This window comes from Eptesicus fuscus, chromosome 2 (genome assembly GCF_027574615.1).
Source record: "Eptesicus fuscus isolate TK198812 chromosome 2, DD_ASM_mEF_20220401, whole genome shotgun sequence".
NCBI lineage: Eukaryota > Metazoa > Chordata > Mammalia > Chiroptera > Vespertilionidae > Eptesicus > Eptesicus fuscus.
In genome coordinates, this window is record NC_072474.1 from 19,756,978 (window position 1) to 19,778,830 (window position 21,853).

At 43.8% G+C, this 21,853-nt stretch overlaps 1 pseudogene; it reads left to right on the top strand.

Moving 5' to 3' along the window:
* Window positions 1-4,942: 4,942 nt before the first annotated feature.
* LOC129147411 (U6atac minor spliceosomal RNA) lies at window positions 4,943-5,083 on the top strand (annotated as a pseudogene).
* Window positions 5,084-21,853: the final 16,770 nt, after the last annotated feature.

Genomic DNA, 21,853 nt, shown 5'->3' on the forward strand with positions numbered 1-21,853 from the left:
TCTGAATCCTCTTATCCATTTCTCTCCTCCTCATTCCTCTCCTCTTCCCATGGGAATTGATACCAATTAATCTAAAGTCATTGAAATTAATATTTTAATTTGGAGACCACATTTGGAAATGCTCTGTCTTCGCCCTAAGGCTCCTCCCCTCAGACATTGCTGCCAGGCCTGAATGTTTTTTGATAATCACTCCTGCATCACTAATTGCTGATGGTTTCTTCCCGAGTTAGGTAGATGTCACTTCTCCATGCACACCTGTCCCCAGAGCAGCTCACCACTGCCAAGGCAGTTCTGCCTCAGGGGGAGGGTTAGGTCTCTTAAGTGCAGCTTTTTCTGCCCCTACCGCCACTATCCAGGACTTATTGCACTCTGGAAAGAGGAAACACCTTTGCATCTGCATAACTAAGCAATATTTATATCTCCCTTAATTGGCCAATTGATTTACCTGGGAACTTGCATTTTTCAATCACTGAAGAAAAATTACTTTCCACACATGAAGCTCCTTCGTGAGGTTTAGAATACACTTAACTAGAATGAGAACTGTATCTCTAATAATAAGCTGGTCTAACAACAAATCAGGATTTTTTTTTCCTTCTTTTTAATATATTCATCATGGAGAGGCCACCTGCTTCCAAGAAGGAGCTGAGGCAGTGGAACAAGATGGGAAGGTTATGAGTTTTCATGCTGACACGGTACCTCAGCTGCCCAATAAGTGACAAAGGGCCTACAAGCTACAGAGGGAAAATGCAAAGAGCAGAACTCGGTAACCATCTGTAAGAAGGAAGGATGTTGGCCAGCTGTCTTCCATTCTGAGTGAGAACAGAGAGAAAGAAGCTGAGGTAGTGGTTTGAAGAGAGAAGACGGGCTTATCAGGAAACAGGGGTCCAGGTCTGAGGCTGTGCCACCTCCTTTGGGAGCCTCCCCAGGGACTAACCAGTCCCATCAGAAGGACCAGATGAGGCGGCTCCAGACCCAGGGTTCTGTGCAGGGACTCTGAATGCCTCGTGGACTGGTACCCTCTTGAGTTTATTTGAATGTATAGAGCTTTATATTTGCTCTAACAGCATATAAACAAAAAGGTGATGGTGATGACCGTCAAAATAAGAGTACCACCAGGTTCTCCTGGCTGACAGCTCTGCGTTCCTCACCCACACCAGCTGGATGCTGTTTCCAACCATCTGAAAAGCAATAAAGCCCACATTGCCTAAGGGGAATCTTCACAGAATATTCTGCACATGGGACCCTCTAGTGAGGATTTCCTAGTACAAGAGGTGAAGATGGTTATTTCCTGAAAATATGGCAGGTCCCAAGGGGACCTTGAGAAGAGATTAAAAATGCAGTGGGGCAGAGGGCACCATTTACGTTCCCACTTGGAATGACCCCTGCCTCAGTCCTCATGCCTAGTCGTCAGCGTCTCACCCCACTTCCAACAAGCAGAACTTTGTCCAGGTCCTCCCCTCGAGGGCCTGGTGACCTGCTACAGAGAATAGTCTTGGGTGATCATACACATAATTTTACAAGGTGCTTATTGAAAGTCACTATTCCGGGTATCTAGGACCTCCTAAGTGTACAGTAAATTCTAAATCACTTTGCCAATGTTATTTTTTCTTATCAGATGGATAACTAGTATGGTTAAATAAAACTAGACGTGTTCCACAATAGCTTTGCTTTTTTTGGTGATGGGGCTGGAAAGAGAGAGAGCCATCCCACTGGAAGACCATGTATCATCAGGAACAGACTTAGGGTATCAGCAAACATCCTGGGGAAACAGACTTGGGGAATGGAGACCAGGTCGGCTGCTAAAGATGTGAAAGATTTCGGGGGGGGGGGGGGGGGGTGGTGGTTAGGCGCCCAGAAAGCTGGTGCTGGTTAGCACAAACGTTGAGGATGCCTTCTGGACTGGCTCAGGCTCCCTGCCCTTTGCCTCAAATGGTTATCAGAATCTTTTCCTAAAATACTAACCTCATCGTGTTACTTTCCTGTTAAAAATAAATACATGAGTCTGCCCCCACCTCTCCTCCAGCCCTTTGTTTGTAACAAAGAATTCAAACCCCTCCACTAAGCATTCTAGAGCTTCGCCCAATTGGCATGCGCCCCTCTGATAACATGCTCTAGTTCTCACCAGGGACTCTCTGCTCTAACCAGGGCCAGACTAGGCTTACCTTTCAGTTTTGTGAGCAGAAACTCTGCGACCAGGAATGCCTTTCCCCTGTCTGTCTTTCTGTCCAGTTATATTTACTCCCCCACGGCTCTGCCTGAGTGTCCCACTGGAGCCATTCTGCCATGGGACCCTCAGAACCCAGCCAAAGTGCCTGCACATGCTGGGTGTTTAATAAACACTTTTAAATGAGGGAATGGCTTTGATGGACAGAGAAAGTAAAGTCAAAACTAATGCCCACTCCATGTTGCATCTCCTAGTCTGGGGCTGGATGCCTCACTGGCTTTCTTGAAAGTGAAAGCAAGACACCCCTGGGAAGAAGATGTATACAAATGCATTCTTTAAAGGGTGTCTTCTGAGTCATGTTTTGATGGAGGGTGTGTCCTGTCGATTAGAAACATATTAAAGTCTAAAGATTATTTTGTTCATTCTTTCACTCAACAAATAATCTTTACTTGTGGAGAGTGGCTACAACATTCGGATAGGATCAAGCCTTGGACTGATTTGTGCCAAAGCCACATACACATCCCAGCTTCGAGGGCAAAGCCCTCCCAGCACAATTATAGCCAAAAGGTTATGGTTGTAAGCTTGACCTTATAGTCCGACCCTGCAGTTCTAGGTAGCTAAGGGATGTGGGCTGCAGGGGGTGCAGCAAGTGCTGCCTAAAGAAAGCTTGATAGAGTTCAGAGAATGGCAACAACAGGAAAGAAGCAGATTTGAAATTCTCAAGAACATTGTAAACATCTTGCCCTTGTTTTGCTTTGTGTGATCTGACTATAAAATTAAGATTCTGCTTACAGGCAGTCACTGTTTCCTCATCCAGGCACAGTGATCCACCGAGCCCTAACTGTATTCTCTTGTCTGTCTTCTTTAATCCTTCACCGCCCCTCCTCAGGTTCACCTCTGGCAGTGCTGGACATGGTTCATTTACTCTGTGGTAAACACTGGGTAAACTTTCCACTCTTCACTCTGCACTAAACTTTGAATTGAAAGAGGGCCAGGGGAGTCCTAGCCTGTTTGGCTTGGTGGATAGAGTGTCGGCCTGTGGACTGAAGGGTCCCAGGTTCGATTCCGGTCAAGGGCATATGCCCGGGTTGTGGGCGCGATTCCCCTTGGGGGGTGTGCAGGAGGCAGCCAATTAATGATTCTCCCTCATCATTGATGTTTCTATCTCTCTCTCCCTCTTCCTTCCTCTCTGAAATCAATAAAAATATTTTAAAAAGAAAGAAAGAAAGAAAGAAAGAAAGAAAGAAAGAAAGAAGAAAGAAAGAAAGAAAGAAAGAAAGAAAGAAAGAAAGAAAGAAAGCCGGGGAAAAAACACAACAAACACAGAACGGGTGGATGTGCATAGGATACTGTGAGTGCTAGAGCTAGGACCCCGGTTCAACCTTAAGAAGGGCAAAGAACTCCCACAGGAAAGCTGATCACTTGAGGGAGCAGTGTGAGAGAGCAGCTGTATTCAGCTGAATTGTATGTCTGGAGCAGGAGGGTGGGCTTAAAAAGGTTGGGTAACCCACTAGAATGACTAAAATTAAGAGATGGACAATACCAGATGTTGGTGAGGATGTGGAACTGGAATTCTCAAATGCTAGTAAAGGGAACATAAAATAGTACAGCCACTGTAGAAAACAGCTTGAAGGACTGTTATAAAGCTGAACACACACTTAGCATGCAATGCAGCAACCCTGCTCCTAGGAATCTACCTGAGAGATTACACATTCACACATTCACACAAAGACATGTACACAAATGTTCCTCGCAGCTGTATTCAGTATAGGGAAACACTGGAAATAACCCAAATGCCCATCAACTGGTGAATGGATAAACTAATTGTGATATGTCCACCCAATGGAATACTAGTCAACTGTTAAAAAGAACAAACTTCTGATACACAAAGCATCGTGGATAAATATAAAAAGCATTATGATAAGTGAAAAGAAGTCAGTCATAAAATACTACTTTCTCTATGATTCCTTTTATATAAAACTAGAGGCCCGGTGGGGTTCGTCGGTGTGACCTGCAGGGATCGGGCTGAAACCAGCAGTCCAATGCCGCCTGCCGCTCCTGCTCATCCCAGCCCCACTGCACCTGCCACCGCTGCCACTCCTGCGGCTCCACTGCGGTCTCCATTTGGCGCCCGACCATCAGCTGAGCAGCACTCCCACTGTGGGAACACACTGACCACCAGGGAGCAGCTCCTGCATTGAGCATCTGCCCCCTGGTGGTCAGTGCACATCATAGCTACCAACCTGTTGTCCGGTTGCTTAGGCTTTTATATATAGAGATTCTTTTTTAAAGGCAAAATTAGAGTGACATGAAGCAGATTGATAGTTTCTAGGGATAGAAGATATGGGAAGGGGGTAGAATCAAAGAGACTGAGGAAATTGTCCTATATCCTAATTGTAGTGGTGGTGGCTTCATGGAAAAACACACTTACTAAATTCATTGAAATGTACGTGTAACATCAGTGAATTTTATTGTATGTGATACCTCCATGCTGAAAGAAAGGGAGAGAGGAGAAGAGGAGAGAGAGAAGAGGAGAGAAGAGAAGAGAAGAGAAGAGAAGAGAAGAGAGAAGAGGAGAGAAGAGGAGAGGAGAAAAGAGGAGAGAAGGAAGTTTGTGTGTCATACTGAAAGGATGAACTTTATCTGGAAGGCTCAGGAAGTCAATGGGAAGCAGCCTAAGCAGGGAAGAGACAGATGGGATTTGTGCTTTAGGAAGATGCTTTGACAACAACAGGGAGGATGGCTCACAACCAGGACTGTAATGTCCAGCCCTAGAGCCAGCTGTCTGAAGGAGACAAGTTTGGCAGTTCCCTTGATTAGGAAGAAAGTGCTCCAATGGCTTCTAAGCCCCCACACACCACATAAGTCATGGCTCCCACCTTATGCTTTTTAAACAGGGTCTAAATGTGAACAATGATTATTTCTAGGTGGTTAAGTAACAGATAATGTGCTTTCTCAATAACATCTTATGTTCTCCAAATTATAATAAACATGCTTTTCTTTTATAATCAGAAAACTTCTCTATTTTTTAAGCAAAAGTATTACTTATAAAAATTAAGCTAGCAACTAATTTCAAAAGAATTTTGGGAACTAGGACTAGCCCCTGCACTCGACATCTAGAGAACATGCCTCTGGAACATCACTCCTGAGTCGCCTATGATGGCATCACTCAGCAGCACCTACCATGCTGGTGGCTGCCTTGTAGTCATCAGGCAACTTCCCCATGTGTTGTTTTAGCCTGCTGGTCCTTAGCTGACATGCTGGTCCTTTATATACTGGAGGTTTGACAACTATAGTCGCATGGGGAATGGGCAGTGAGAGTAAAATCAGAGATAGAGCCAAGATCCAAAAAACAGAAAACCATCTCTGCAAACTGAGTGTCAGGACAAACAAAATTGAGTTTGGGGTGTGCAAGACTCAGAGGTAGTGATTGAGGGGCGAGTCAATACTGGACAACTCACCCCACTGACGTACAAAGAACCTAAAGGTTATTACAGAACTGAGGGTCAGAGCCAGCTTAGCACTCAGGGCAATGGAAGACCCCAGGTACAGGAAAACCTTGATTTGGGCAAATCCTATCTCAAGTGTGAAATCTTTTATACTCTCCCTGCTGTTGAAAGAAAATGAAATGTTTGCTGCAGTATACCTGACATATGAGGCAAGTCCCGATACCAAACTAGTCATCAGATGGATTCATTCATTCAACTAATACTTACTGCTACAGACTGAATGTTTGTGCCCCTCTCCCCCAAATGCATAAGTTCAAATCTAATGCTTTGAGAGGTTATCAGATTATAAGGGTGGAGCCCACATGAATGGGATTAGTGCCCTCGTAAAAGGGATCTCAGAGAGATCCTTTGGTACTTCCACCATGAAGACACAACAAGAAGATGGCCATCTATGAACAGGAAAGCAGGTACTCACCAGACACTGAAACTGCCAGCACCTCGATCTTAGACTTGCGAGCCTCTGGAACTGTGAGAAATACACTTTTGCTGTTTAAAAGCCACCCAGTCCATGATATTTTGTTACAGCAGCCCTAGCTGACAGGACACACACTGAGCACCTACCCCATGGCAGGGACAATGTCAGGGCTACAGATAGAAAACAAGTTCCTATCTTTACGTAGCATGCATTATGTTTTGATTTGTATGCTATCTTGAAAAAAAGTGTTCATCATTTACAAAATGTTGGAGGATACTTAAATTATCTGTTTCATAACTGAGGTGCCACTTTTGTGTAGTAATCTGAATTGTACCAGGTCTTATAGTTGAAAAATGACTCATTCAGTGAGATGTCCTACTGGGACACTGGGTAAGCAACATGGGTGTTGCCACCTGACCTTTCCATTCCATTCCCCCTTCTATATGACTCAGCTCTCTGTCAGTACATGAACTGGAATTCCCTAAAAAGCTAACTTGTCAGATAATACAACTCAGATTTTGATATAATTTTTGGCCCTCCTCCTTCTGGTTGCTATGATGATTTTGTATTCATGACGATGATGGTCTGAGAGTGCCCTTAGGAGACAACGAGAATCAGTATCATCAGTGCTTTTAAATAAATCTGTAGCTTTTAGAGAAGTGATACTGTAATCATCAAGTTTCAGGTGTTTTTATTAGTTTAGGTGAAATCCTCCTTTTGTGCATTCTCAAAAGTACCACATACCACCTCCCTCATGGCACTAACCATAGTTGAAATTTTACACTGATGTGTGTGATTATTTAATTAACTCTCCCATCCATTAGACTATAAGAGTCATGAGGGTAAGTACCATGTCTGTTTCATCCCACAATTTTTTTCCAAAGAACCCAATATAACCCATTTTTTTCCAATATAGTATCTGGAACATAGTGTGAGCATAGGTAGCTAAGTATTAATAAAGGAAGAGAGCAAAGGGAATTGGATATTATTAAGCATAATAAACTAGGGAGCAGAAGCCTGCTTGCTTTACCAGGAAGTCACAACTTCACACACTCTTCAGGGAGCCCCTGGTTTTCTTGCAGATTACTGGGGGGAGGGATAGAACAATAAAAGGGAGGTAAGCACATGGGCAATGGAAGCCAAGATGGCAACATAGAGGCCTGTCAGTCTAGTTTGGGAGAAGGATCAGATTGGACAAAAGACACAACCCAGGAAGATCTAGGAAATAAACTGGTTAGGGGGTGGACCCATCAAAAGCTCAGAAAAGCTTAGGGAGTTCATTGGTTAGTTTGAAAAGGCACCTGGTCCTTCCCAAGCCCCAAATAATATAATCCTAACTAACAAAGAACCTTGCTCCCTCTTGCTGGGTTACATGCACTTGCCCCTTTCATTCACATGTTCTCTTTCCTTAACAACCATGTGGCCTTAGCAGCCATCCAGTCAGCAGCTGAACAGACTCCAAACACAGGGTCCAGGTGGGAGTCTGGGCACAGCAGCAGAGCAACAGATTGCAGCCAGGAACAGCGTTAAGCTACCTGGATGGGAGCTGAGACTGCTGATGCCAGACCAATGGCACAGAGTCTTTGGACACTGGCCTTTGTTTTGGCCTTTATGAAAATGAGACTGGACTTTTTCCATGGTAGGATGGACAGAGATGGGACATGGGAAACCTGGGGGCAGCCTTATAACCTTACCATGCCACAATCCCCACCCGTGAGTCTCTCAGAATGCTTTCCTTGAGATCCTGTAAAAGAACATGATATCCATGGGCAAGAACAGTCAATACTCAACAGATATGTGTTAAAGGGCAGAGGGGTGGGAATGGGGGAGGGTGAGGAGGGACAGAAAACTAAAGAAAGATGAAAGAGCCTGCTCTGGGGCTGCGATGCAATACATGTTTCCCATCAGAGGCGAGCTAAGCTAAAACTGTTCCTCAGAATTCTCCTCCCAGTGTGATTCTAGGTGAGACTTGGCCAGGAGAAATTTGCACTGGCTTTGGAAGACAGAAGCGAAGCAACAGCCATGACACTCTGATGGTTAGTGTAGGACACCAGGTGCCACTGTAGTGTATGCCCGTGACCTGCTGGCCTGCCTTGTGGGTGACGAGCAGCATGTGGCCAGCAGCTCCTTCAGCTCCCACCAAATCTCCACTCAGCTTCTCTGAGACCTGGACTAGGTGTGCATGCAGCTCCAAGGCAAAGGATGCCAGCTCCTCGGTAGGTCTCCTGTGACCCAATGAGAAAATGCAGGTTCCAGGTTGTCCCTGTGGGTTCGTTTGTTCTCACTCTCTCATATTTGCATCCAGATTCCCTCCCACCGCCCCCCGCCCCACAACTGCCAGCTCTGCTGACCTAATGTGGGTAGAGGATGGCCCCAAGCTCAGAGGCAGCAGTAGCATGCAATAATCTAATCCGTATAAACCCTTTATTCCAATCACTCCTGTTGCTGCTTCCCTGAGAGCTCCCAGATGACCAACCTGAGAAATTCAGCCTGTGTCACTCAGCTGGGTCTAGTTCTGTCTACCTCTAAAACCTTTATAATTATTATGATTATTATTACCTATTATTCCTTTTAGTATGCCATGCTTTCTTTTGTAGTAGTAAGGTTTTATTTTTAAGTTTCAGTTTTGTCCTGCTTAAGTTTCATCTAAGACCCACAGTAAACTAATGTTTCATTTTAGCAAGAAAAATAAAATGTAAGGCTTTGTTTAGTAAATAGGGCTGCTCAGAGACACCAGGTGCCATTTCCTCAGTTATCAATAAAAGGATTAATATTCTATTTGCATGTGAGTTTTCAGTGTGGGATGTCATGAATCGAGGACTTAATGAAGTTGATTTTCCAGAAATGAATTCATGGAACTCTTCAAGGGTTGTGAGGCACCTAAGTCCATCACAGCCCTTTTCACCACACGGGGTGTGTCTGACTTCATATATAGTTCCTTCAGCACCTAACACCATACAGTTCCTTGGCAAACAGTAGGTGCTCAATAAATGTTTGTTGAACACATAGGTCATGAATGAGTTTATTTATTCCACTTAGAGTTTCAGTCCATCAATATATTGTTGTCCTTAGCTCATTATCTCTCTGACCCTCTTGGAATATTTTGGCATATACATAGTATGGTAATTCTTACGTCCCCATTACATTGATTAAATATGGATATACTTAGCAGCCAAGGCCAGATTTGGGAAGTCTTTATGACAAATAAATGAATTGGGTACGCCCTATCTGACTCATAATATGTCTGCCATGAGCAAAACCCCAAATTACATGAAATGATGTAATTGGAGTAGATTTTTAATATATTTTACTTCCCATAAAAGACTCCAATGACAAGCACTCTTTTTCATAGGTGGGAATCCACACAGCTTAAAAATACCCTTAAAATTGAAGGGAAACTTCTGTACAGTCAAATGGCAATTGGTTTTGTGAGATTTCACCCTTCTTCTAGTCTTAAGGGATGGGCCTGGGAATGAATGCTGTATGTCAGAGAGCAATCTGTCTCTGAAGTGACACACGGTTGCTCTGACAGGCTCTGTCATCTGGCTCTCGGTGACAGGTTTGCTCAGGAAGTTAAGCTGTGACTTTCCATGCTTCCTTGCCATTTGGAATTTGACAGTGAATTTGCTAATTTACTTTCCATATACAACATTTATCTGGTCTTTATGAACCGTGGACTTCATTTCTTTCAGGCTGGCCTCTTTGGAAATTAACAAACTGACAGTGGTTTTCAGTAGAGCCTTTCCACCTGCCGCAGTCTTGCTATTCTCAGAGAGCTGAACGTATCATGAAACTATCCAGCCCTTTCACCTCCGTGATTGCTCAAAAGCAGTAAGTGGTGTGACTACATTTAGCACATACTAGTATGTACTAGGAACATACCACATGCAAGGTACCACGGAGGATTCAAAGGAAGTGTATGAGAGAGGCCCTGCTCTGGTCATCCAAAGGAACATAGTTCTGGAGCAGCATGCAGTGAAAGGCGTACGTGGCTGTGATGGGAAATCTAAGACGGAGAGAGAAGCATAGCCTGAGCGGTCAGGGAGGTCTCGGAGGAGGTCAGTCAGATTTACGTAAGCCCTGGGAAACGCAGGTATTAGAGACCAGTGGGGACTGAGTGCAGAGGCCTAGAACAATACAGTTACACAGTTTTAAATTGAGGAGTGACGGCTTTGTAAATTAACAGGTGACAACAGGGTGCAATAACATGGTCTAAAAGTCAATCAGCAGCCACAGTGAAACCAACAATAAGGCCATAAAGTGACCTCAGTGTACTCTTTTCATGATTACCTTAGTTTCAACCCTCTTATCTTTACTCCATTCGCAGTATTCTTTTGAAGGAGAACTTGTCAGGGACCTAAAGTGATTCCAGGCCCAAACCTGGAGTTAGGCCAAGTGGGGCCAACCCTGCTCCACTGCTGCCAGCTGAGAGAGATAAGCCGTGTAAGACTCAGCTGCATGGTGTTTACAAGGAGAGGAATGATACCTACCTGGACAGGTTGTTCAGAAGATTAGATAAAATTATGTGTAGATCCTGAACACAAAGCTTGACATGTTGTGCAAGCTCAAGAGAATGGCAGCCACGATGGCATGACAGAGTGACAGGCAGATGTTTCTCCCAGTTGGGGCATGTGACAGGCATGTAATAAATGTAATTAAACAAAGATCCTTCCACTTCATTTAAAAGCTACTATTAAATCAATGTGGCATTTATTTTATATTCCAGTATTACTCGAGCTTTATTGTTTTGAAGAAAACCTGTGACAGAAAATGTTCTTATCTACTAGACCTCAGAGAAAATAAGTGACTATATTATGGTCTACAAAAGTTTTGTGGATCAACCTGGAGATTATTATGCTAAGTGGAATAAGCCAGTCAGAGAAGGACAAATACCATATAATCTCATTTATATGTGGAACCTAATGAACAAAATAAACTAACGAATAAAATAGAAACAGGCATGAATTCATGAAACAGATTGACAGCTGCCAGAGGGGAGGAGTGTTGGGGGCTGGATGAAAGAAGGTGAAGGGATTAAATATATATATAACAGTGTGGTGATAGCCAGAGGGAAAGAGGGGTAGAGGTAGGCAGAGGTGGGCAATGGGGGATAAATAGGGACAGAAAGAGACCTTGCTTTAAGCGATGGGTGCACAATGCAGTGTTCAGATGATGTTTGGGGGTTTTTTGTGTGTTTTTTTTTTTTTGTGTGTGTTTTTTGTTTTTTTAATGTATTTTTATTGACTTCAGAGAGAAATGGAGAGGGAGAGAGAGATAGAAACATCAATGATGAGAGATAATCATTGATCAGCTGCCTCCTGCACACCCCCCACTGGGGATCGAGCCCACAACCCAGGCATGTGCCCTTGACTGGAAACAAACCTGGGGCCCTTCAGTCTGCAGGCTGACGCTCTATCCATTGAACAAACTGGCTAGGACTCAGATGATGTTTTGTTAAATTGTACACTTGAAACCTGTATGGTTTTGTGAACCAATGTCACCTGAACAAATTCAATTTTAAAAAATTGCCAAGAACTACTGATGAGATGTTCCAAAATTATCGGAAGCTAAAATGTAATCATAAGAATGCAACTATTTTACATAACAAATAGTAACTGCTGAATTCAAATTTGAAGAATTATGAGTTATCTCCCTTTTTCCTCCAATGAGATTCATTTGGGTCTTTACAATAAGTTACTCCCCTCTCTTCATGTACGAAGATCAGGTACACTTTAAAAAATGTAAATAAATTTTGCCCTGGCCGGTTTTGCTTAGTGGTTGAGGCATCGGCCCTTGGACCAGAGGGTCTCTGGTTTGATTCCCGGGCATGTACCTTGGTTGCCAGTTTGTTCCCCACCCTTGGTTGGTGAGCGTTCGGGAGGCAGCTGATTGATGTGTCTCTCTCCTATCGATGTTTCTCTTTCTCTCCCCTCTCCCCCCTCCCTTCTACTCTCTCTGAAAAAAAAAAAATCAATGGAAAATATATCCTCACTTCTTCTATGATCATTAAAAAAAAAGTAAGCAAATTTGTTTAAAATAATTGGCTTCTAAAAAAGGACAAAGTACAACCCAACAGAGGACAATTTCTGACTCCTCTTTTTCAAAAAAGGACTTTGTAAGCTGCTTTTATATGTAAATATTGAGATTAGCTTTAGAGACATTTCAAGCCCCAAGCATACAATCAGCTCAGCTCGTTGGACTGGTTCAGGAAGAAAAACACCTGTAAAGATGTCAGAATTGGAGAAGGAAGGCCAAAGGATAGCTTATATAGCATAAGTTATCAGAATATGAGAAAGAAAAAGAGAGAAGAGAAACGAACATTGGCAATAAACTTGTCTCAGTACTGATTCCTTGGTACCCTGAACACCACATGGGTCAAATTAACTCCATGGTTCAGGGATATACTGTTTTCTGAAGCTACTTTGTACTTGGAACAATTTTGCAGCATCTGTTGGAAGTAAAATATAACCTATCCAATCTCACTTGCAGTTTTTGAACTTTGCCTCAGCAAGCCCCTCAGATGTTCTAAGAGTACATAACCATTTTTGGTGGCAGAGCTTGGTGTAAAAGTTGATGGTCTCCAAGAGAAACAGGAGGCCCCTGCTTCTTGCCACTTTTCTGGAAAAAAGAGTGGTTGGGCAAATACCAACCATGGCCTTCAAGACGATGGGCCATGATTGCCTCTCTCTTCACAAAGGCCAGGTGCTGCTCTGTAAACGTTTTATTTTCCTGACTTACTTTTATATTCAGATCTGTTATCTGCATATTTGCAGCAAAGAAACTTTCAAGATGGCCAAAGACAAAGACAACATTCTCCTACATAAAAAAGTGAGGGGTTGTGTAACTTTGCCCAAAGGCATATGTGGCCTCGGGTTATAGCCCAGCCCAGCTGCTGGTGTTGCTCTTAGGGACCCCGGAGAACTGAGGGCAATCTGGGGGGTTAGACCTTTAAAAACCGTGTTTGTAGTGGGGCAGGGAGGGAGTGAAAAAGTGGGGAGAGGAACACATAATCCTACCACTTCTCTCCACATAATGGGTGTTTCTTAGCGTTGGTAACTACCCAAGAACAAATTCTTTTTAAAAATAAAAAATAAAAAAAATCTCTGTGAATGAATTTTAAAAGATTCATTGTTATGTGTGTGTGTGTGTGTTTGCTAAAACGCACAACTTTAAGGCATATAGTCAGAGGTTATACCATAAATTAGGAAAAAATAACTCTGGTACACATGATATTTCCACCTCAGAAAGCCTTTATAATTAGGGGAGAATAGTCCCCAGAGACTGTCTGGCAGACTACCTAGAAAGATTTTAGAAAATTTTTATTTTTTGTTTTGGGAAAGTACAGGAAGAGGAAAATGAAGACTAAATCTGAGTTAAATCAATCCTTTCAGGTTACTCAGGTTAACGCAAATAAAATATTGTCCCTATTCTTTGCTTTAAAATGTTTTTATAGCTAAAAACATAAAATCAGAGATATCCATGCCAGTTTTTGTTAAGATAAATGTCAGTTGTTATTTTAAAAGATAAACATAAAGGTTACATAAGCCTACATGATTCTATTTAAGTGTCTCTGACTTTGATGATAAAAAATGGCAGAAATATGTTCCCTATTCCATCCAAGCTTGAACTTGACTTGTTAGATTTGAGGAAGTTCACCCTTAATTAATTTCAAATGGTCAGCTTCAATTAGTTTTGATAAATAATACTGTATAATCAAATTACCACTGAGTCATCCGGCAGTACTGCAAAATTGATCATTTTAATCATGAAGCTATTTTTTTAAGTGTAGTCTACAAAAAAATTACAAGGTCAACCACAGAGTAGGACAATATTTGAATCCACTATAAAAGAAAAGGATTTTTATGTGTAAAATATAAACAGAGCATTCAAATTCATAAGAAAAACATTGACACCAATAGATAAGTGGGCAAAGTATATTAACCACAATTCACATGTAAGAGGAAAGACAAATTAGCAAACATATAAAAAGTATATATGTCTTCATTTGTAATAAAAAAAAAAATACACAGAGCAAACCCAAGCTTCGATTTTACACCTGCCCAGGTAGCATCTTTATAAAATAACTAGAGGCCTGATGCACAAATTTGTGCACTGATGGGGTCCCTCAGTCTGGCCTGCACCCTCTCGTAATCTGGGACCCCTCAGGGGATGTTGTAGAGCCAGTTTCAGCCCCATCCTTGCAGGCCCGATCCAGACAGGAAGGAGCCCGATCCTGTGCATTCCCTGGTAGTCAGTGCACGTCATAGAGACCGGTCGACCGGTCGTTTGGTTGTTCAGTCACTTAGGCTTTTACATATCTATACTAATAAAAGTATAATATGCTAATTAGGGCAAATGTCTTCTGGACGACCTTCAGGACAAAGCTGCATCAGCTGCAAGGGCTGAGGCTCAAGCAGCCAAAGGTGGCTGTGAAGGGCCAAGGCTCAGACCGGCAGTGGCGGCAGCAGCAGGGGAATGGGGGTGGCGCCTTTCCCTGATCTGCCAGGTCACCTCCCACAGAGGGAGGCCAGACTGCAGCTTAGGCTGGGGGCCAAGGCAGAGGCAGTTAGGGGCAATGAGGCTGTCAGGGGAGCAAGTTAGGGTCAATCAGGCCAGCAGGGGGGCAAGGTAGGGGTGATCAGGCTGGCAGGTGGGGGCAATCAGGCTGGCAGAGGGGCAAGGTGGGGGTGATCAGGCTGGCAGGGGGGCAAGGTAGGGGCTATCAGACCAGCAGGCAGAGGCAGTTAGGGGTGATCAGGCAGGCAGGCAGAGGGGTTAGGGGCAATCAGGCAGGCAGGCAGGCAGGCAAGCGGTTAGGAGCCGGCGGTCCAGATTGTGAGAGGGATGTCTGACTGCCAGTTTAGGCTCGATCCCCCGAGGGGTCCCAGATTCGAGAGGGTACAGGCTGGGCTGAGGGCCCCCCCCCCCCCACCGTGCATGAATTTTGTGCACTGTGCCTCTAGTATATAGATAATATCCAATGTTATCAAGGTAAAGGAGAGACTATTTCTCTTCTTCCTTACTAGAAGGACTATACACTATTGCAACACCACCAAAAAGCAATATGGCAGAACAGATGAGCAGGCAAATATTTTTCTCCCCTGGAAATTGATCAATAAAAGTCTACAAGTGAGGGCATGAGCCTTAATTGCCAGAAATTGATCAATAAAAGTCTACAAGTGAGGGCATGAGCCTTAATTGCCAGAGTGACTGAAAGCATATGGCGGAAGATAACCTTAGCTGACTCCAAATCCCTGCCTAGCCCCTTCCTGTATCTGCCATTCCCATTCCAAGCTTCAGTTTCCAAGTAAAATGAGATTAATAAAAACTATGTTCTGATCCTTTTATAAGCCTTAAGTGCAATCATATATGCTTTTAAAGTGCTAAACATAGTGCATGGAACAGAGTAAGTGCTTAATAAATGGCAGACTACATTATTTTTATCAATTAAGACCAAAACAATAAAATTGAAACACTTAAATTTTCAGAGACATCCTATATAATAAAGAGATAATATGCAAATTGACCATCACACCCTCACAAGATGGCTGTCTACAACCAGGCTGGCTGGGGGGTTAGTGAGGGATGATCAAACGACTGAACAGCAGGCTGCGTGGGGCGACCAGGCCGGTGGAGGGGCCATGAGGGGCTACGAGGCCGGCAAGGGGGGCAGTTGGGGGAGACCAGGCCAGGGAGGGGGCAGTTAGGGGCGACCTGGCTGGCAGGGAGGGGGCAGTTAGGGGTGACCAGGCCAGCAGCGGTGGGGCAGTTAGGGGCGATCAGGCCAGCATGCAGAGGCAGTGAGGGGTGATCAGGCAGAGGCAGTTAGGGGTGATCAGGCTGGCAGTGGGGGCAGTTAGGGGCGACCAGGCAGGCAGGCAGATGAGTGATTAGGAGCCAGTGGTCCAGGATTGTGAGAGGGATGTCTGACTGCTGGTTTAGGCCCAATCCCCGGGATTGGACATCCCCCCAGGGGTCCCGGATTGGAGAGTGTGCAGGCTGGGCTGAGGAGACCCCCTGTGCATTAATCACTTTCTGACCAATCATATATATCTACTTAATTCCAAATATTTCCAGGTAAGAGATCCTCTACTTCTATCAAACTAGCACTTTAGAAGTTGACACATTCTGGTATAAGTACATGTAGTCAATTCAGAAGAATTAAAAAGAAAAGCTTAGAGTTACTTTGACTAGATATGGAGGCATACAACATCTTTTAATGCTAGAATATAACTTCTTAGCCCATTTGGCTTATTTAGTTTTAATAACAACCGAAATCACGAGAACAATGATGCAATGTACTTTTTATAAGCTAAATATATGAGAATATTACCATCTAGTTAATCAATCCCCTGGATCTGTAAAAAGAGCTGATCATCCATAATTCAAGGTTATTTAGGAAATAAATGAGAAAACATATGTAAAGCAGTTAGCTCAGTGCCTATCACTGGGAATATGACTTTTTCTTTTCTTCCAAAATCCCACCTAACCATTTTCTGAGAAAGGGTAACATGTCCTATCTAAGTCTCTCAATGTGAGAAAAATGAATGAAATAACATGTCCCCCCCAAAAAGGTGCTTTGAAAAATAAAGAAGCAATCTAAAAGCACAGAGTATTATTACTAAAAGTATATGTTTGGAGAACTAGGGGAAATACACCTGTCTAAAAACACTTTAAACTATAGAAAGATTTTTAATAGTTACTCAACTGATTAATATTTAGAGCCCAGAGTGACAAGACCCTTCACTCCTGAGAAGCAGGTTTTTAAGATTTTTCTCTGTAAAAATCTTTGTCAATGATAAAAAGTTATTTATATATTAACCTAGTCACTCCCTCTCATTCTCTCTTATTTTCAACACATTATTTTACTTTTGGTTTTGTTTTGTTCACATCTAGTTTCTCTGGTTTATTACACTGATTTCAGTTAGCTTTATCCTGCTGCCACTTCCTCATTTCTTCTGATTTAAGAGAAAGATAAATAAGAAATCAGTGTTGTTACAAGCCAGACTGACGTTTCCTTTTGAGGGAAAAGAAAATGTCAGTAATACTGCGTTGTTGCTGTTTTTTAATTTTTGATTATTTGTTCACCATGGATTTCTTTGTGTCGATTTTGATTTTTTAAAAATATTGTATTAAAATGTTTATTTTGATGATGCGTTTTCTGGCACCTCCTTAAATTTTGTGCATAAGACAAATACTCCATTTTCCCTAATCCTAGCCCTGTGAAAAGGGGAGGAACTCACACAGAAAGTTGGAGTGTTCATAACAGAGTGACAGAAGCAGATGCAGCAGCAAAGGGCACATGCACACGTGACCCTGACTTGATTCTTCCACTCATGAAGAGACTTACATGTGGATCATCCCCCTTTCTGTCTTGCCAAAGCCAGGAAAAAAGGATGAAGAGGAAAAAGATGCCTGGAATTCCTTTAACACACATCCCCTTTCTGGAGACATTACTCTGACAACACCCTGGATTTGGTCTCTTCTCTGTCTCCCAAGAGCAAAATGAATTGCTAAGGCAGGAGAGACCCAATAGCTGCTCTGCATCATGGTACAGACTGGCCCATGGATGGTAGGGTTTCCAAACTCTGATTTGGGGGACAGGATAAGAACAATTTAGGAAAAACAAGTTGAAGTGTGAGCCAATAGTACAAACTGTAATGAAGGGAGACCACTGAGGGACTGTGTGTGGGAAAGGCTGCCTCCCTTTGACCCTGAGGGCTGCATTGGCACTTTCCTCCTTCAGTGAGTTCTATCTGGAGCGGGCTGGCCTAGCCTGGGGTCTTTTTCACAGGGACGCAGCCTTCCATTCCACAATTATAGATTAGGCCCCAAGTGCAAAGAGGAAACATTTAAAATGAGACCAGGATGAATATGTCTCAGAGACTGTAAATCTGTAAATACTCAGAAAGTGCAAAATGTGTAAAAAGCACTATTGCCATTGACCTATGACACATTGAATGTTGAGTAACTGGTAACAGGTATATACTTCATACACCTCAGCCCAGCTGGACTTGGCCTGAGGTGCTGCTAACTAGGAGCTGTGTGGGACATAGGTGGCAAGGGGAACTCATGGCAACAAATCATTCCATTTTTAACCACTTGTCACCTTCCTCCAGGCCTGACCACAGGAATCTCAACTGGGGGTGGGGATGGGGGGAGGAAGGAGGAGAACAAACTTGAAATGTGTTCTTGCAAGGGTAGTGAAGACTTACTTTCCAAATGAAGTCACCAAGCATTAGTGACCACAACTTTGGTGAAACCAGCTTCACCTGTTTGATTGATGGCCGGTACTAATTCACAGGTGAACAAAATTTAGTCAATCCTAACTCTGCTTCTTACCAGCACTGTTACAGAACATCACTATGCCTCGGTTTTCTCACCTGTAAAATGCATATAGTCATAGTCACTGCTGCATAGGGTTGTCATGAAGGTGAAATGAGATAATACATGTTAAATGCTCAGCACAGTGCCAGGCACATAGTAAGTGCTCATACATGTCAGCTATTATTGTCAACCAGACTCACTGCTTTGGCAAACAGCAGTCTAGCACTCATTTTCATACATTTATAAGCAATTTACAAAATCTTCAAATCCTCAAAAGCATGTTAGCCCCAGACCTAACCATCAAATTGAAAGATGAAACAGAGGGCCGGAGACCATGGGATACCAGGACACAGGCTTTATTGGCGATCACCCTGCCGGGCCGCCTTCCAGAGGGGGAAAGGGAAGAGAGGGAAGAGAGAGAGAGAGAGAGAGAGAGAGAGAGAGAGAGAGAGAGAGAGAGAGAGAGAGCGAGCTTGCCGGGGTGAGAGTGCCTTTTAAGGGGAGGAAAAGAGGGGACGGGGCTTAGGGCACTCAGCACACGCTGATTGGTGGTTTCATGTAAGGCACATGATTAGGCACCTAGGGACTTAGGAATCGGGGGTTTAGGGTATTTGGCAGGTGCTGATTGGTGGTTCGATGTACAGTCCATATAAGGTGTTCAGGAATGTCCGGCTGGGCTGCAGGTGGAGTTTACGTCATACTCCGTCCATCAGTTGGGGGAAGGGAGGATCTATCACAAATATGCCATCTTCTCTCTTCTAATACAACTTCCTACCTCTTTCCAATATTTTCTACGCCACCAGGCTAAAGACATGAATATCTCTAAGTAGCAAATATGAAAATCCAAGCAAAAGAAAGACTACAGTCAATTCTTGTAGATCCCAGTCTCAGTATCTCAAGACCTAACCAGGTGAGAGGTGTAGATTAGAGTGGGTGTTCATGACCACGAATGGTGGATGTATCTGGGTGTCTGTGCTCTATAACATTCAGGAGGCATTACCGGTCTGAAATTGTTTAATATCTAGTGCTAATAAATGTCACATCTGCAGCTTCTGAGAAGGGAAAAACTGTCCCTGTCCATGGCCTGCACTACTAATCAAGGCCAGCTGCCTGGGCCTGTGTCCAGTGAGTCGGGCAAGGTGGAGGGAAGAGGAGAAAGAGGGGGGGAGCCCATCCCTTCCACAGAGGAAACCCCCCATCCTGCTGCTATCTTTGGAAAGAGGGGCTTTTGTTTACTGGCATAACATCCTCCAGCTGGAAGGCCTTGTCCTGTGGAAAGGTCTCACTCACACTTGTGTCTTTGGCTCTCTTGCCTGGACTGCACCCAGTTTTTTGTTAGGAACCCACTAGTCTCCGCTGCCAAGAGATGTGCTGCACCCACCTCCTGCCAAACAGAGCAGAGATGCAACGTGAATTCCAGGGGAAAACCCCGATTAGCAGTCACAGTGTTTACTGCCAACTTTAAAGTGACAAGTGTGGTAGAAAGAGCCCAAGGACAGAGTCACAAAACCCATCTTTCCTTATGGCCTTGGTCTAATCACTTCACTTCTCTGGACTCAGGTTCTTCAACTATAAATACAAATCACAGGAAGATGTGGTAAGGAACTAGCAAGAATTTTGTCAGTTCTAATGTTTGGAAAGTGCTATGTTTTGATTTCTGTCACAGCTCCAGGGGTTGAGGGATCACTCAACAAACTCCTGTTTGGTCCAGTCTGGCACCTCGAGGGCAGACTCAGCCAGCTGGTGACAGACCCAAGAGCTCTCTGGGTCCTGTTCTAGTATTGCATCATCTGGGGAGGAGCGGGGAGGCTGAACTAGCAGAATTCAAAAACAGCTTTGACTTGGAGTTGGGAGTAGGGTTTTGGAGAGACAAGTTGGTACATGACTTTGATCTTTATCAAGCAAAAAAGTTTAACACAAAATATAAAAGGGCAGTTTGTGCTTTTGGGGGTAGCTGAGTTGGTTGGAGCATTGTCCCATGCACCAAAGGGTTGCAAGTTTGATTACTAGTCATAGCACATACATACCTAGGTTGCAGGTTTGATCCCCGGTTAGGCCACATATGGGAGGCAACCAATCGATGTCTTTCTCTCACATTGATGTTTCTTTCCTCCCCCCCCCCCTTCTCTCTCTCTTTCTCTCTCCCCCCCTTCCTCCATCCTCTACACACACACACACACACACACACACACACACACACTTCCTCTCTAAGATCAATAAATATATATCCTTAGGTGAGGGTTTAAAAAAAAGTAGATTTGGGGTGGGGGGCGGGTGGAGAGAGAGATCCCAAGACTGTTATCAGTAAACAACAGTTTCTAAACACGGCTTCAGCCTTGTGAAACCCTTCTTGGTCAATATGAAAGAGTTTCCAAGATGATCAGAGCAATGTTTTCATTAGCAGGTTTCCAGATGCCTTCCTGTGCTCTAAGTGGCAGGAGGCCTTGGCAGACGACCCCCTCCAACACTGCCTGCCTCTGCCCATCAGGGCAGAAAGAAAAGTGGGATACAACACCTTACTCCATACAGGCTTAGGCCTGGTTCTGAACCACGCCCTTGGAGCTAACTTTCCCTGTAGAGAAGGCCAGTCCCATATTGTCTTCATGTAGCTCTGGGTCTTTTAACAATTAGTCAACACCTGCTGGGTGTAGGAATAATAATAAATAAAATGTCTGTCTGAACGCCCACTGCTGTCACCTCCACTTGTCTTGCACCTGATGCCTTCATACCCTCATGTCCTCCCAAGCCACCGTACTGAGTGCTGAATGGTGGGAACAAAGAGGGGAAGATGGGACCCCACAGTGCTAATGCTGGGAGCACTGACCTCCTGCCCTGGCCATCAAAACGGATTCCCCCACCTGTGGACCTCAGTTAACCATTTGCTGCCAGAGCCTTGAGCCTAGACTAATTTTGCAGGAAACTGATTTGATGAGCCCAAAAACTGATTTTGCCCCTGGAGTGATTTGCAGAAACTGCCTACAATTCACATAGTTATGGTCCAAGCATCTGACCTCCCAGATGGACTTTTGTTATTTCAGTGGACAGTTAACATTCATGAAACTCAGTGACCACCGAATCTGATCACTGACACTCGAGCTTGTCGAGCACATTGTATTTTTAATTGGGCCTCAGATGGGTCTGCATTTCCTAACTGAAATAAAAATGGATACTAATTTCACTACTGTGGGTGTTTTACCTATATCTCTATTTTGCATTTTGAACTTTCTTCTTGATGCAATTTAAATGGGAATGCACAGGATACATGGGCATGCATATTTTTAAATCGTAATCATCTCTAGGGAGTGGATCACAGCCCTCTGCCTCCGGGATGTGATCCACTGTTTGTTGGCACACAACTCCTCAAACAAAAATAAGTGGGCAGTTCCAATGGTGAATCCATGCGCAGAGGCTGGGCCCTCTTGGGCGGGCGGTGTGCCC